The sequence below is a fragment of the Lissotriton helveticus genome, chromosome 1_1 (assembly GCF_964261635.1).
Source record: "Lissotriton helveticus chromosome 1_1, aLisHel1.1, whole genome shotgun sequence".
Classification (NCBI taxonomy): Eukaryota; Metazoa; Chordata; class Amphibia; order Caudata; family Salamandridae; genus Lissotriton; species Lissotriton helveticus.
Genome location: NC_136057.1, coordinates 2,063,022,395 through 2,063,037,711, shown reverse-complemented (window position 1 = coordinate 2,063,037,711; position 15,317 = coordinate 2,063,022,395). Strand labels below are relative to the sequence as shown.

The 15,317-nt window shown below is 43.7% G+C and overlaps 1 protein-coding gene across 1 annotated transcript in view; it reads left to right on the top strand.

Moving 5' to 3' along the window:
* The first annotated feature begins 3,109 nt into the window (after positions 1–3,109).
* The window catches only part of MIGA1 (mitoguardin 1), a 694,793-nt gene continuing 682,585 nt past the window's right edge, over positions 3,110–15,317 (top strand). The window contains exon 1 of the mRNA XM_078659267.1: positions 3,110–3,259. The gene's annotated coding sequence lies outside the window, so the exon portion shown is untranslated. The remainder of the gene's footprint in view (positions 3,260–15,317) is intronic.

The window sequence follows — 15,317 nt, the reverse complement described above, 5'->3', positions numbered from 1 at the left end:
TTCTCTGAGAGGGGGTTCATATTTGGTTGTCCAGCGCGAAAACAGATCAGAGAAGTTGTGGAAAGGGAGTATGACTGGAAGCGGCCTCTTCGGTGTCGACATGCCCGTTATACTGGGCCAGGTGTTGGAGGACCCTGTCTGGAGGGGAAGGTAGTGTATGGGTTTTTCGACATGCTGACGGGGGCAGGGTGACGGACTATCAACTGCGCATGGTGCTGCATAAAGCCTTGAGGCAAATTGGTCTGGATGGGTCTCAGTTTGGGACACATCCTTTTAGAATCGGGGCAGCAACAGAAGCCTGTAATCGAGGCTGGTCTGGGGGGAGATTATGCGGCTTGAGCGCTGGTCCTCCAACTGTTTCCAACGCTATGTGCGGAGTGATGCAGAAGAAGCGCTTGCGTCATCCTCTTTTACATGAATCTCATATTGTTTTTTCTTGTTGCAGGTTCAGTAGCGGGTCCTCGCTCCCCGGAATTGACCATGTGGATAGTGGGGCACTCTTTCGTAAAATGGGCTCAAGTCCAGGCTGGCAGTTCTTATTTCGGAAAAATTTGGGGTTTTAATGAGCGTTTGTTTAAAATTGTTTGGAAAGGGAAGGGAGGGATGTTGTGGAAGGAGTTGGTTCCGGCATTGAACAAGTGGTTGGTCGGGGGCCAGTGCCCGGATGTTTTGTTAATCATTTGGGGGGAGAATTACCTTTTGTGGGGTAAAAGGTGTTGTTTTCTAAAGGACAATGAAAAGTGATTTGGCACTTTTGCGGGAACAGTGGTCTGGTTGCCATGTTTTGTGGACAGAGCTTGTGCCGCGTAGAATTTGGATGGGCGCTCGGAATCCCAGGGCGATTGATAGGGCGCGTAAGAAGGTCAACCTTGAGATTTCAAGATTTTGCAGGAGTTTAGGCTTTGGGAGAGTGTGTCATAGCGATATTCGGTTTGAGTCAGTAGAGTTTTTCAGGAACGATGGGGTCCACTTATCCAGGTTGGGTATGGACCTTTAATTGGTGGAGGTTAAAGAAGTTCCATCCAGGTGTCTCAATGTACAGGAGCGTTTGAGAGAGGCATAAAGGAGTTGTTTTGTTTGGGGGACAGAAAAGGGGGGGGTAGTTTCCTCCCCCCCGGCTTTCTGGGTGGCGGGGATTCATGGAAGTTTGCCAGGGTTGGCAGAGTTTTGGTTGTTTATTTTAAAGTTGGGTCATCGACAGGGATTGTTTAGGCAGGTTGATTGTTGGGGTACTTACAGAGGTTGGGTGATCATAAGTGGTGAAGGGGCAGGCAGGGGAGTTTTGTGTAACAGATGTTTTAGATTTTTAGGCTAATAGGTTTATGCATTGAATTATAGTGTTTGTAATTTTGTAATGTTGTAATGCTCGGGTGGGGGCGGGATCGATAAATGTTAGGGGCGGGGGAGGGGGGGTCAGGGTTAGATAAGTGTTTTTATTTAGTGAGGTTTCGTTTTGTAAGGCATTGGCCGGGGAGTTTTTAATTATTATGTGCACCTGTTCCAATAAAGCGGCCTTTTACACACAAAAGCTGTTTGTGGTCTGCTCCCCCCCACCCCTCCCTCCCAAAGGGGGCTTGGGGGGGTGGTCGACTGCAGGGAGGTCCCCCCCTGGGCAGTTTGGGAGGGGTGGGGGGGAGGGGGCTTGCAGAGCTCGGGCGGGATTTTGTTTTTTGGGCTCCTTTTTTATAGCCCAAAAGTAGCCCAACGTATACATTCGTTGGGCTACTGCTCCCAGCCACCATTTTGTCTTTGATGACCTGGTGGCTGGGAGCATTAGGCAGGGAAGTTTTCCCCCTCCCTCCAACCCTTTAAATTAATTTGTATTAATTGTATTAATAATTTTATTAGTTAAAAATGTGTAGGGTTTTTTCTTCTTTTCTTTCCCCCCTTTTCTTTTATTGGTCTCTTTGTTGGTTCTGGTGCGCAGGGTAGAATATTTGTATTGTCGCTTGGAGCAGGTGCAGTGCGGGGATTAGTGGAAGTTTGACAGGGATTGTTTAGGCAGGTTGATTGTTGGGGTACTTACATAGGTTAAGTGATCATAAGTGGTGAAGGGGCAGGCAGGGGAGTTTTGTGTAATAGATGTTTTAGATTTATAGGCTCATATGTTCATGCATTGAATTAAAGTGCTTGTCATTTTGTAATGTTGTAATGCTCGGGTAGGGGCGGGTTCGAATAAATGTTAGGGGCAGGGGAGGGTGGTTGGGGTTAGGTAAGTGTTTTTATTTAGTGAGGTTTAGTTTTGTAAGGCATTGGCCGAGGAGTTTACTGGTACAGGGGCACGACCTGTACCAGTGTGTCCCGACAGAAGGCGGCGTCATCTTTCTGCCTTTGCGTTGTTCTTTCGAAGTAATGCCATGTGTTATGTATGACCTGTGCACGAACTCTCTATGACTCACCCACTTTGTTCTCTGTAGAAAGATGTATTGTTTCTGTCTGTTTTGATGTCGAGTTTGGTAGGTACTACTTGTAGAAAATCAACAAAGCCAGATTTTAAACCCCTCATGTATTTTGTCACTTTAGTTCAGTTAGGTTTGTGTGTGCCCTGCATGTTATAGAGTCGAAAGTCAGTGGGCCAAATCAGCTTTTCATCTTTCTAAGGTTGATTAAAAAAATTAATGCCGTTTGGGTAAAGAGCGCCTTTGCTATGTTACGTGCAAAAAAATAAAGCAAACTATGTTATATGTAAATACAAAGTATGATTATAATGAATATAATAAATATATCATTACATTGTCAACTATGCAAACTTTACATATTAGGAATCTGGTGAGGACTCCGGGTGTTTTGTATTGCTACTGACTGAATCGCAAAAGGCACACACGGATGGAATGCAGAACAAATCAAACATTCACCCCCTGTCAAGTGATCTGGGTCAAATCGCAGCGCGCTTGACAGTATCTACGTCTATACTGCGCAGCAGCAACGGAGCCGTTCCATCGCATGTGCGCCATTGATTCTAACACAGCGTCAGAGCGTGTTACATATCATGGAAATATGGAGCAATCAATGTCCTGAGCCGGCCCCTAATAGCATCGGCATCCATCCGAGATGCTGGACCCAGCTGTGATCAGCGGAGGAGGCTGGCGCTCATTGGCCCCGCGTTAGAGCGCGTCCTCCTCTGTGTCCCGGAAGCGATCCTCCGCCCCTCCTGGCGGCCGCTGCAGGTGACAGCACTGGTTGAGCGCAGAGCGCCGAGCGCCTTGCACCTTCTGTAGCAGCCGCGCCCTCCCGTGCACGGGGCATGCTGGACTCGGAGGTAAGGGATGGCGCTTTGCATGTGAGCCCTGCTGCAGCCACCGGTACCCGGAGCTCAACATCTGCTGTGAGAGGGGTTGGGCGGGGTCCTCTCCCCCTTGTTCTTTGCAAAGTACAGTATCTTGGAGCGACCACGTTTGGTACGCCTCGCACACACCCAGGCGCTGCTAGTTAGTGCTCGGGTGGGGTGGGAATAGCCAGAAAAATTAAAATACCCCCCCCCCCATGAACCGGTGGCGTAACGTGATGAGGTCCTTTTCAAAATGTGAAGAGGGGTCTTTGGTTAGCCCCCTGCTATGAACCTCGGCTATCATGGCACCAAACAGGCGTGCCCGAGCCTCCCTAGTAGATTCCACTTCCCCAGCATTTTCTTCTTTTCCCTTAGATGCACATAATTCAGTCCCCCCCCCCCTTCATTCACTTTCCATGCAGTTCATCCTTTCACCCGTCGTTGTGTCAATTCTTCCACCCTTTTTGCATCTTTATTAGCACCCTTCATTTCACTCTTCCTTTCTTGCATCCATACTTCCTTCTCCACATTTCCTTCTTTCAATATTTTCACCATTCCATCCTGGCATTCCTCCTTCTCCGTGTCTTTCTTCCGCCTGCCCATTTTTATTTTTTCTCCTTCTTACATTTGCTTTCTTACGTCTCTCTCGCTCCCTTCTAATGTTTGCACCCCCTCCTCTGTTAAAATTTCTCTTCACCGTTCTAGAGGCTCGTCTGGCTGTCCTAGAGAAAGTCCCACCAGCCCATTTAAAGCACTGGTGCTTAGAGCTCGGGTTCGGTGGGACTAACTCGGCATGTCTTGCTCCCCAAGCTTCGTACCAGGTCTGTGAGATGGGGAAGCTTGCAGTGTTTCTGCTTTGTATGTACCTGTGCTCTCAGGGAGAGATGCTCGTGTTGTAACTGACCTGTAATGGGGGGAAGCTTGCTTAGACCATTGCTATCTGTGGTGTCGTGTGCGCGTTTGGCAGAACTCTTTCCGGTTCCTCTTGCTGCTGTCAGCGGTCCTGCACTGATTCTTTGTGTTAAGGAAGGTTTCAATGCTGACACCCAACCTGTCACAAGTTGCGTGTTTGGGGAGCTTGGTGTAAATATTTCTACTATACAGAAGCCAAACATTTGCCACTCTCTGTGCTTGTTTTAATACATGATGTGAAGGAAACAGTGAACCCAAACAAAATATGTTAACAGTTTACTTTTGGGTTGCGGTGAAACAAGCATTGAGTATTTAAAATGGACTAGACCAACTTGGAAAATTGCATAGCTATCAATGGATTCTGTCACGTGACTTTCTCAGCCAGTCCTGACTTTTTAACCAACATCACTGCATGTGAGATTTTGTTGTTGTCACAACAATAGTGGCATTGTTAAAAGGAAAACGACAAGTTTCAGAGTACAATCTTCTTTTGCCTGAAAATGCAGGGCTGGGAAACTGTATCAGACGGTTATATGATTATACAACGTATGCCTTTACCACACGCATGCCTTTACCACACATGCCTTTTAAACTGGAAAGGTACATTTATTTTATATAAGGTAAGTTAAATTTATATATATATATATATATAGATATATATCAAAGCTCCAGTTACACCATGCAACGAGTCACTCTTTGAAGCGGGTGCTGTCACGCGACGGTGTCCGCGTGAAAAATATAAGCTCCAAATTCCTCAAAAAATCCAGCCGGGTTTAAGGAAAACAGCACTCACGCAAATAGCAGCATATCATCAAAGGGCTTTATTCGAACAAACGCGTTTCAGGATAAGATCCCTTCGTCAGTGTTCACATCGGAAACACACTTAGTGGCACCATTTTCTATGTTTGCAGTTGTCCTAAACACAAATAATGGACTACAATACCAGCGCTTGTTTTCTCGCGCCATCTTGGAGTGTGTAGTAAACAAACATGCATCATTTGAAACATTAAATGGGTTACAAGCTCCATACTTCAAGCCGTATATCGGCAAACAACAATTTTGGTCATTACTTGTGATCATAATTAAGGAAAATTAATCCAAACTGAAAACAAGAATGAGCATACTGCAAAATATCGCAACATCCACATGAAAGTCACATTAAGCGAGAGTCACAGGAACATACATCTTGCCGTGGATCGGCACTGGCAGCCAAATATTAGCTGCAAAAACTCGGAATACTTAAACCCAATAGCTTCTAGATGCATGAAATACATTAAACAGATAAGTTTCGGTGCAGTTTAAGGCAAAAACCCTTTCTACAAATCATTCTCTTATACTTAAAAAAGTTTTTCACTCTTATTGCCATATCATGACTGATCAAATTACAAATTGCTATGATACTGATTCATCAACCCAAGTGTGATACTAGTTCTTCACCCATGTTCAGGCCCTTAGGCGCCCTGGTTTCTAAGTCCACAATATATCGAGATTCTAATCTTCTGAGCGATTGTAGCCTATTTCCTCCTCTAGGATTTTCACTGACATAGTCTAGGCAAAAATATCTCAGGAGATTCCTATCACTTTTGTGCTTCAGAGCAAAATGTCGGGCCACCGGGTATGTAAAATCTCGGTTAGTGATGGCTCTCATGTGCTCGAGGACCCTTAGTTTGACGGGGTTGATGGTACTCCCCACATACCTCAACAAACAGGGACATGTCAGACAGTATACTGCATGATCTGTGTGACAAGACATGAATTTATCAATTTCCTTGCCATCTTTACAGCCAGGAACTACGTATGTTAATGTTCTCTTACTTGCTAAACAGGCCTTGCATTTCCCACAAGGGAAAAATCCTTTAGCATCTTTTAGGGTACCTGTTTGTTTTTCCGGAGGCTGCAAGTAACTATGAACCATCTGATCACGTAACGATCTTGCTCTTTTAAACGTGATCAATGGTGTGGCTGGAATATCTGGTCCTACAATCAGATCAGATTTCAAAATGTGCCAGTGCTTGGACAGTATAGATCTTAATTTAAAAGAGTTGGCAGCATATGAAGTTATCATGCGGAATTTACCATCTGAGATGGGGCGTGTCTTTTTAACAAAAAGGTCTGTCCGGGGTAGTTGTCTAACCTTATTCAAAGTATCCAGAAGAACTTGACCACTATATCCTCTAATTTTGAATCTCTCCATACTCTCTGATGCAGCTTGCTCAAAATCTATGGTCTGACTGCAATTTCGTTTGAGCCGTAAAAATTCCCCGTATGGAATGCTGTTGATGAGTTTACGGGGATGGCTGCTTGTCGAATGCAACACGCTGTTCCCAGCTGTTGGTTTTCGATAGAGTTGTGTGCATAGTTGGCCTTCTCTAATGCTTACTTGTAAGTCTAGATAATTAACACTGTCCTTACTCACATCACCAGTAAATTTAAGATTGCACCCATTCTGGTTAAGTATTCTGATATAATCCATGGCTTCCTCTATAGACCCGTCCCAAACAAGGAACAGGTCATCAATATACCTGTGCCAAGATATCACTTTCTTCGTCCAAACCTCATTCTCTGCAGCCCAGGCTACCTGCTCCTCCCACCAGCCCACGAATAAATTCGCGTAGCTGGGGGCGAAGCAGGAACCCATGGCCGTACCAGAGAGTTGGCAGTAGATGGTATCAAGAAAAATAAAGATGTTATTACGCAAACAAAATGCAATCAATTCTAATAACATCTTGTTATGCATCGCGTATTTTAACGCTCTTTTCTTTAAAAAGTATTCCACTGCATGCAAACCTTGCTCATGATCTATGCAAGTATATAGGCTTGCAATGTCCATTGTAATTAGCACATACAAGGGTTGCCAGGTTAACAGTTCTACCTTCTCAATGAAATCAGTGGTATCTCTGATATAAGACCTCAAAGATAGCACAAAGTCAAAAAGAAAGTGATCCAGAAATTTTGAGAGATTCTCAGTTAGACCTCCTATGGAGGAAATGATGGGTCTTCCGGGGGGGTTGTCACTGTTCTTATGGATCTTAGGTAAATGATAGAAACAAGGTAAAATGGGATTCAGGTTTTTCAGAAAAAGGTATTCTTCAAGATCCAACATCTTTTTATCATGCCATTTTTTAAGCAAAATATGCAAGTTGTCAATGCTCTTCAGATATTCTTGTTTTTTTATTGGCATGTAACATGACATATCTTGCAATTGCCGCATAGCCTCTGAGACATAACTCGATCTTGACATAATCACAATGTTTCCTCCTTTATCGGAAGGTTTACACACAATTGTTTTGTCCTCCGTTAACATTTTGATTGCCAATTTTTGTTCTATTGTGATGTTATATGATTTTGTTTTATCCTGATTATGTTCTCTCCTCATAGCCATCAGGTCCCTGATGACAGCGTCCGAAAAAACATCTATTGCATCAGTTGCAATCTGGGGGACAAATTTTGAAGCCGATTTGAAAGTAAATTTTTTTTTCTGAAAAACCTGAATCCCATTTTACCTTGTTTCTATCATTTACCTAAGATCCATAACAACAGTGACAACCCCCCCGGAAGACCCATCATTTCCTCCATAGGAGGTCTAACTGAGAATCTCTCAAAATTTCTGGATCACTTTCTTTTTGACTTTGTGCTATCTTTGAGGTCTTATATCAGAGATACCACTGATTTCATTGAGAAGGTAGAACTGTTAACCTGGCAACCCTCGTATGTGCTAATTACACTGGACATTGCAAGCCTATATACTTGCATAGATCATGAGCAAGGTTTGCATGCAGTGGAATACTTTTTAAAGAAAAGAGCGTTAAAATACGCGATGCATAACAAGATGTTATTAGAATTGATTGCATTTTGTTTGCGTAATAACATCTTTATTTTTCTTGATACCATCTACTGCCAACTCTCTGGTACGGCCATGGGTTCCTGCTTCGCCCCCAGCTACGCGAATTTATTCGTGGGCTGGTGGGAGGAGCAGGTAGCCTGGGCTGCAGAGAATGAGGTTTGGACGAAGAAAGTGATATCTTGGCACAGGTATATTGATGACCTGTTCCTTGTTTGGGACGGGTCTATAGAGGAAGCCATGGATTATATCAGAATACTTAACCAGAATGGGTGCAATCTTAAATTTACTGGTGATGTGAGTAAGGACAGTGTTAATTATCTAGACTTACAAGTAAGCATTAGAGAAGGCCAACTATGCACACAACTCTATCGAAAACCAACAGCTGGGAACAGCGTGTTGCATTCGACAAGCAGCCATCCCCGTAAACTCATCAACAGCATTCCATACGGGGAATTTTTACGGCTCAAACGAAATTGCAGTCAGACCATAGATTTTGAGCAAGCTGCATCAGAGAGTATGGAGAGATTCAAAATTAGAGGATATAGTGGTCAAGTTCTTCTGGATACTTTGAATAAGGTTAGACAACTACCCCGGACAGACCTTTTTGTTAAAAAGACACGCCCCATCTCAGATGGTAAATTCCGCATGATAACTTCATATGCTGCCAACTCTTTTAAATTAAGATCTATACTGTCCAAGCACTGGCACATTTTGAAATCTGATCTGATTGTAGGACCAGATATTCCAGCCACACCATTGATCACGTTTAAAAGAGCAAGATCGTTACGTGATCAGATGGTTCATAGTTACTTGCAGCCTCCGGAAAAACAAACAGGTACCCTAAAAGATGCTAAAGGATTTTTCCCTTGTGGGAAATGCAAGGCCTGTTTAGCAAGTAAGAGAACATTAACATACGTAGTTCCTGGCTGTAAAGATGGCAAGAAAATTGATAAATTCATGTCTTGTCACACAGATCATGCAGTATACTGTCTGACATGTCCCTGTTTGTTGAGGTATGTGGGGAGTACCATCAACCCCGTCAAACTAAGGGTGCTCGAGCACATGAGAGCCATCACTAACCGAGATTTTACATACCCGGTGGCCCGACATTTTGCTCTGAAGCACAAAAGTGATAGGAATCTCCTGAGATATTTTTGCCTAGACTATGTCAGTGAAAATCCTAGAGGAGGAAATAGGCTACAATCGCTCAGAAGATTAGAATCTCGATATATTGTGGACTTAGAAACCAGGGCGCCTAAGGGCCTGAACATGGGTGAAGAACTAGTATCACACTTGGGTTGATGAATCAGTATCATAGCAATTTGTAATTTGATCAGTCATGATATGGCAATCAGAGTGAAAAACTTTTTTAAGTATAAGAGAATGATTTGTAGAAAGGGTTTTTGCCTTAAACTGCACCGAAACTTATCTGTTTAATGTATTTCATGCATCTAGAAGCTATTGGGTTTAAGTATTCCGAGTTTTTGCAGCTAATATTTGGCTGCCAGTGCCGATCCACGGCAAGATGTATGTTCCTGTGACTCTCGCTTAATGTGACTTTCATGTGGATGTTGCGATATTTTGCAGTATGCTCATTCTTGTTTTCAGTTTGGATTAATTTTCCTTAATTATGATCACAAGTAATGACCAAAATTGTTGTTTGCCGATATACGGCTTGAAGTATGGAGCTTGTAACCCATTTAATGTTTCAAATGATGCATGTTTGTTTACTACACACTCCAAGATGGCGCGAGAAAACAAGCGCTGGTATTGTAGTCCATTATTTGTGTTTAGGACAACTGCAAACATAGAAAATGGTGCCACTAAGTGTGTTTCCGATGTGAACACTGACGAAGGGATCTTATCCTGAAACGCGTTTGTTCGAATAAAGCCCTTTGATGATATGCTGCTATTTGCGTGAGTGCTGTTTTCCTTAAACCCGGCTGGATTTTTTGAGGAATTTGGAGCATATATATATATATATATATATATATATATATGTGTGTGTTACATGTATATATGTAACTGTAAAATTAATTTTTGTGGGGAGCCCCCCAAACCATCCCTTTTCTTATTTTTTTTTTTTAAATAAATGTGATTTTTTTATATGGTAGTTACCTGCCCTTTTTTAACCTTACCACCCTATACCATTACCCACCCCAATCCGAAAAGTACCCGTACAACCCTGTAACCATACCCACCCACGCCAAGCCCTCATATTTATGTGTGCATATATATATATATATATATATATATATATATATATATATATATATATATATATATATATATATACACGTGTGTGTGTGTGTGTGTATGTATATATATATGTATGTATGTATGTATGTATGTATGTATATATATATATATATATATATATATATATATTCTTACCTACTGAAGTAAAGGGACATGGATGGTAAAAACATGCTTTGTAAAGAAGTGAGCTGGTAAAGGATGCATGGTAAAGGCATTGCGTGGTAATGCCTGCGTTGTAAGGCTATTTCTCGTATCAAACATGACCTGGAGCCACTTAATAGCAAAATATAAAGCAAAATAAAGTGTAGTTTGTGATTTCTCTGTTCTTAGCCCATGAGTAATTTGTACGCTTCATTTGGTGGCAAAATGGATTTGGTTTTCATTGTGGTATGAAAAGGTTGCATTGTTTATGATGGCAAAACCAATTACTCATCCCACAGCTGGTTATTAAGACTGCATCCTGGCCCTTCCTCTTAAAACATATTCCAAATAACGCGGCAATCAAAGATTAATCTTAGGTGGGAGAGAGGGATGCGTCTTCTGAAGTGCAGATGCTGGCATCTCACTACTATTCGGAAAACATTAACAATCCTCTAAAACAAGCATTATAGTAAAAAATAAAATAAAAATGCCCAGTCTTCTAAGAACCTACTTGGGGTTTGGGTCCTGACACAGTACCACCCTAGCCCTTCTATCAGTGCCCTGTAGTGGTACAGGAGCTGACAGTGTCTGTAGATAGGGAAGCAGCAGTGCAACGCAGGTTGCAGCTGTGGCACCCCGGGAACCACCAGTGAGAGAAACAGTGGGCCCCACGGCTCATTTTGAATTTGTGTTTTTTGCTTTGTTGGTGTTGAGCTGAATCTTAGCAGGTTTTTACCCACTTGTACCACTGTTGTACTCATGAATGTCAAAGCAATGCTTCATATGTCTGGCCACTGTGTCTCCCCACTGCTACGTGACACAAACCCATCCCTCGTGTCTCTCGGACTCCGGTACCAACTTTGCCCCAGCACAGCAGCTCCCAGGACCAGCATCCTTTAAGCCTCTTCCTGCCACCCCTCCTCAGCACACAGGGTCCTGCTGCAAGCACCCATCTTGTCCCAGCCTCCAACCCCTACCACCCCAGCACAAAGGCTGTCTTGCACAGTATTTATACATTCCTCTTGTTGCAACCCATTCCTAGTGCAGAATTGCGTCTACCCTACAAAAAATATCAATTTTAGATATTTGTAACTGTTAACCTTGGCTTTTTCAGCGGGTTTACCCCCAGATTTTTTGTTTTTTGGCCTCCTGGTTTTTTTTACCCTATTTTTGTTAGTTTTAGGACTCTGGGCTTTTTGTCACTGCTATTCAGTTGTAAAGTGCATATGCTCTCCCTGCAAATTGTGTTTATGTATTGGTGATTCCATGATTGGCCTATTTGATTTACTGGTAAGTCCCTAGTACAGTGCACTGTGCGCCCAGGTCCTGTAAATCAAATGCTGCTAGTGGGCCTTAAGCATTGACTGTGCCGCCCACATGGGCAGCCTGTAAATGTAACTCACACCTGCCACTGCAGGGTCTGTGCACAGTTTGGTACCGCCATGTCAACCTGGCAAGTGCACCCACTTACCAGGCCCTAACCTTCACTTTTCTTACATGTAAGACACCGTAATGTAGGCCCAATGTAGCTCCATGGGCAGAGTGCAGTGTATGTGAAAGGTAGGACATGTACTGAGATGTGTAAAACACCCTGATAGTGAAATACCGTGCATTTCGTTTTTCACTATTGAAAGGCTGTCTGTACCATAAGATAGAATGGGCGCTTATTTATAACATCTTCTAAATATAACTTCCCATTGGGACAAGATAGCAAGGTGGAGTTTAGTATGCCTGAACTAAGAATATAACAATGCATCTTTTAGTAAAGATGACTTTTATATTGTGTGTTTGAAAATACCACATTGAGAAGGAGGGTATTTTCTTGCTCAGCCATCCTTTGTGCCTCTTATGGTTTGTGGATTGAGAGAGGGACCAATTTTACCGTATAAATATCCTGGTTCATTCTTATCACTAAGCTAGCATGAACCCCTGTGTAGGCCCTTCTGTTCAAAATTACAGGCCTTGGTTAGATTGGCCAGAGTACTGCCATTATCTGGTCAGCAAGCAGAAGGCATGTCTCATCAAGATTTTATTCAGCTCCACCGACTGCGAGGCTTCTTGCTCCAGCTCGAGCCCCCACCCTACTTGTGTGCTAAGTTCACGAACGTTAAGGTTCAACATCCCCCCTGTTATTTCAACACATAATGGACCACATCCTAAGACTGTGCATGAGAAAAAGGGAACTTCCCACCACAGCTACGCCAAGCTGGAGTGATGGATGTGGCAACAGGACGTACAGACTGCTACATATACATATAAATAAAATCCCTTTGCGCAATAAAACCCTTTTCTGCCGCCCAAAGCACAATTTATGACCAACTTCCAGTCTACGAGGCATGACTTTTAGTCTAAAACTTACGCGCCGCAGTTACTGGAAGGGCTGCATTTGAATGTATGGATGGGAAACATACAAACCAGGCCGTAAGTGACGTAGGTAGGATAAGTGGCATGGGGTGGTGTGAGATGACGCTACCGTAGACTTCTCACCACCTTAAAGAATATAAAAAGGAGGTCCACAGAAATATCTTTAAGCAACTCCTGGTCTGTTGTAGGTATCAGGCAAGCGAGTTGTCTCCAAGAGCTCTTGATCAATTGATTTACTTAATATGTATATATATTAACTGTATTGTACTTTGTTTTCTCTGCCATATAAAATGTTATGTCTTTTGTTCTCTTTGTAACTTGTTTTAACCTTTCACATTTTAAGCATTTGAACTGTAATTGCAGGATTTCTCACTTATAGGCAGATGTGAGTATTCTCAATCTGTCGCTGTCTGAACTAACTCTGTTCACCTAGCTGAGCCTAGCCGTGCCGTGCCTAACCACGCCCCCTCAGACCAAGCACAGTGATCGTCGAGAGTTCGAGAGATTGAGCGGAGACGTGCGGAGCAGTGCGGGGACTCAGCGCTGGAACCTACGGAGGTATTTACTGACATAGGTCGCTTGCGGTAAATGCGCTAACCGCTAAGATCTTTTCCCCAGCCTCCGCTCCAGCCGCGGACATCAGCGGCGCCCTTGGAGGAGCAAGCCCTCGCCTTGCGGTAGAGGCAGGAGCAAGTAGAGTTAAACACCTAGTCCTCCCCCCCCCCCCCGCCTCGGATAGCTGCGGAGCACACGGAGCAGCGAGAGACGGGGGGTGTGGGAGTGAACGCGGGAGCAGCGCGTGTGGAAGGCTTGCGGGACACAGGAAAAAGCAGCTGTGGCAAAAAACAGTTACGATTGAGAACGCTACTGCCCCAAAGTTTAAACAGTCACCGGTATTCAGAGGCGAATGCAAGCAGGCTAAGCAGAGCCGATAAGACTGTCTAAGGCAAAACGCAGAGGCCGGAAGCTGATATCAGGGCAGCGCAACAGACACCACAGGCAGCATAAGGAGCATAAAGCCTAAACCCCACAGGGAAGTGGGTGAAAACAAAACTGATAGAGATACAAGAGGGGCAAGGCAGCAGGCAGAAGGCACTAAAGGCAGAACAGAGGTAAGTGAGCACTCTTTTTAATATAAGTAAAAATTAAGTTACCACCTTCAGTATAGCAACAGTTTTGTGCCTAGAAATGGCACCTAAAAGAGGCCAAAAATTACCGGACGAAATAGGAAAGAGTAATTCACTGGAGGGCTCAAAATCTCCGGATGAAAGCCAGGAAAGCCATGCCACATCTGTGGAAAATAGTAAAGGGAGACGCAAGAAAGGAAAAGCTAAGAGAGTAACGAAGAATCCCGTGAAGGCAAAAAGAGGATGCAACCAAATATCCAGTAAACTGAAGGAGAACACGGCAGCATCAAAGTCCGTAAAAGAGTTTGTAGGCAAACACTACAAATCATTAAACCCAGCAATATCATCGGCTCTAGACGAAGACATAGTGGAAATTGGCGCAGATAGTGGCGAAAACGCAAGCCTATCCGACGAAAAGAAGAGACGGGCTAATAAAGGTGAATGCCAGGAAGAAGCCAACCCCGATAACGAGGAGATAGGGACGAACCGCAATTCGTTGAATCAGACATTGTTGAGCCAAAACCACCAAATCTCGGCGCCACGCCTATCATCTTCACCAAAGATGTTCTCACTACTGTCACTAGGGATTGAGGATCTCAGGGGTAATGTAGATCAGAATCAGAGTGCTATCTGGGGGGGTGCACCAGATCAATTCCATCATCATCCTCCACTGCAAAAATCTCCAACTCAGCGAGATAGCTTAAAGGTAAGCTATCCAGCAATCCCAGTAAGAAATACGACACAGGATTCGGAGATCTCCGAAACTCCCACATCCTCACTGATGGAGCTAATCTTGTTAATGCAGAAAGCACTCCAGGGAATCCTGGAAGTATCCCTTTCAAATAACGGAGTGTTAAAAGCACAGAAACATCACTTAAAGAAAATTGAAGATGAACTCGGAGAAATAAAGAGCCATTTACCAAGTAGGGTGATGTCAACAGATACAGCCCAACCAACGGAGGAAAACGACAGGTTAGTACTGGATGAAGAAAGTGTGATATCTCTGGAAACCCAAATGAATTCCGTAGAACATATAGCAAAGGACTCAGCAATCACTATGGACAACGTGTACATTTCAAGAAGACCAATGCTGATAAAAAGTTGTAGAGGGTATACCACAATCGGGCCCAGGTACAGGACAGGAAGAACCAGGCAAAAGAAAATGGCAGGATTAAGGAAAGAGAAAGAAACAAGGAAGGGGAGGAAGAAGTCAGGACTAAATGCATCAGCCCCAACATCGATAACACATAGACCTGCCCAGGCAAAGGCAAAACCTCCTATGCCCCTTAAAACCCCGAGAGTGTCAAGGAAAAAGAAGACGCATCGGGAGGCAACAGAGATCCCTCCCCCCACTCGCATGACAAGCCAAAGAGCAAGGCCAAGGGAGGAGCGGTCTATTAAT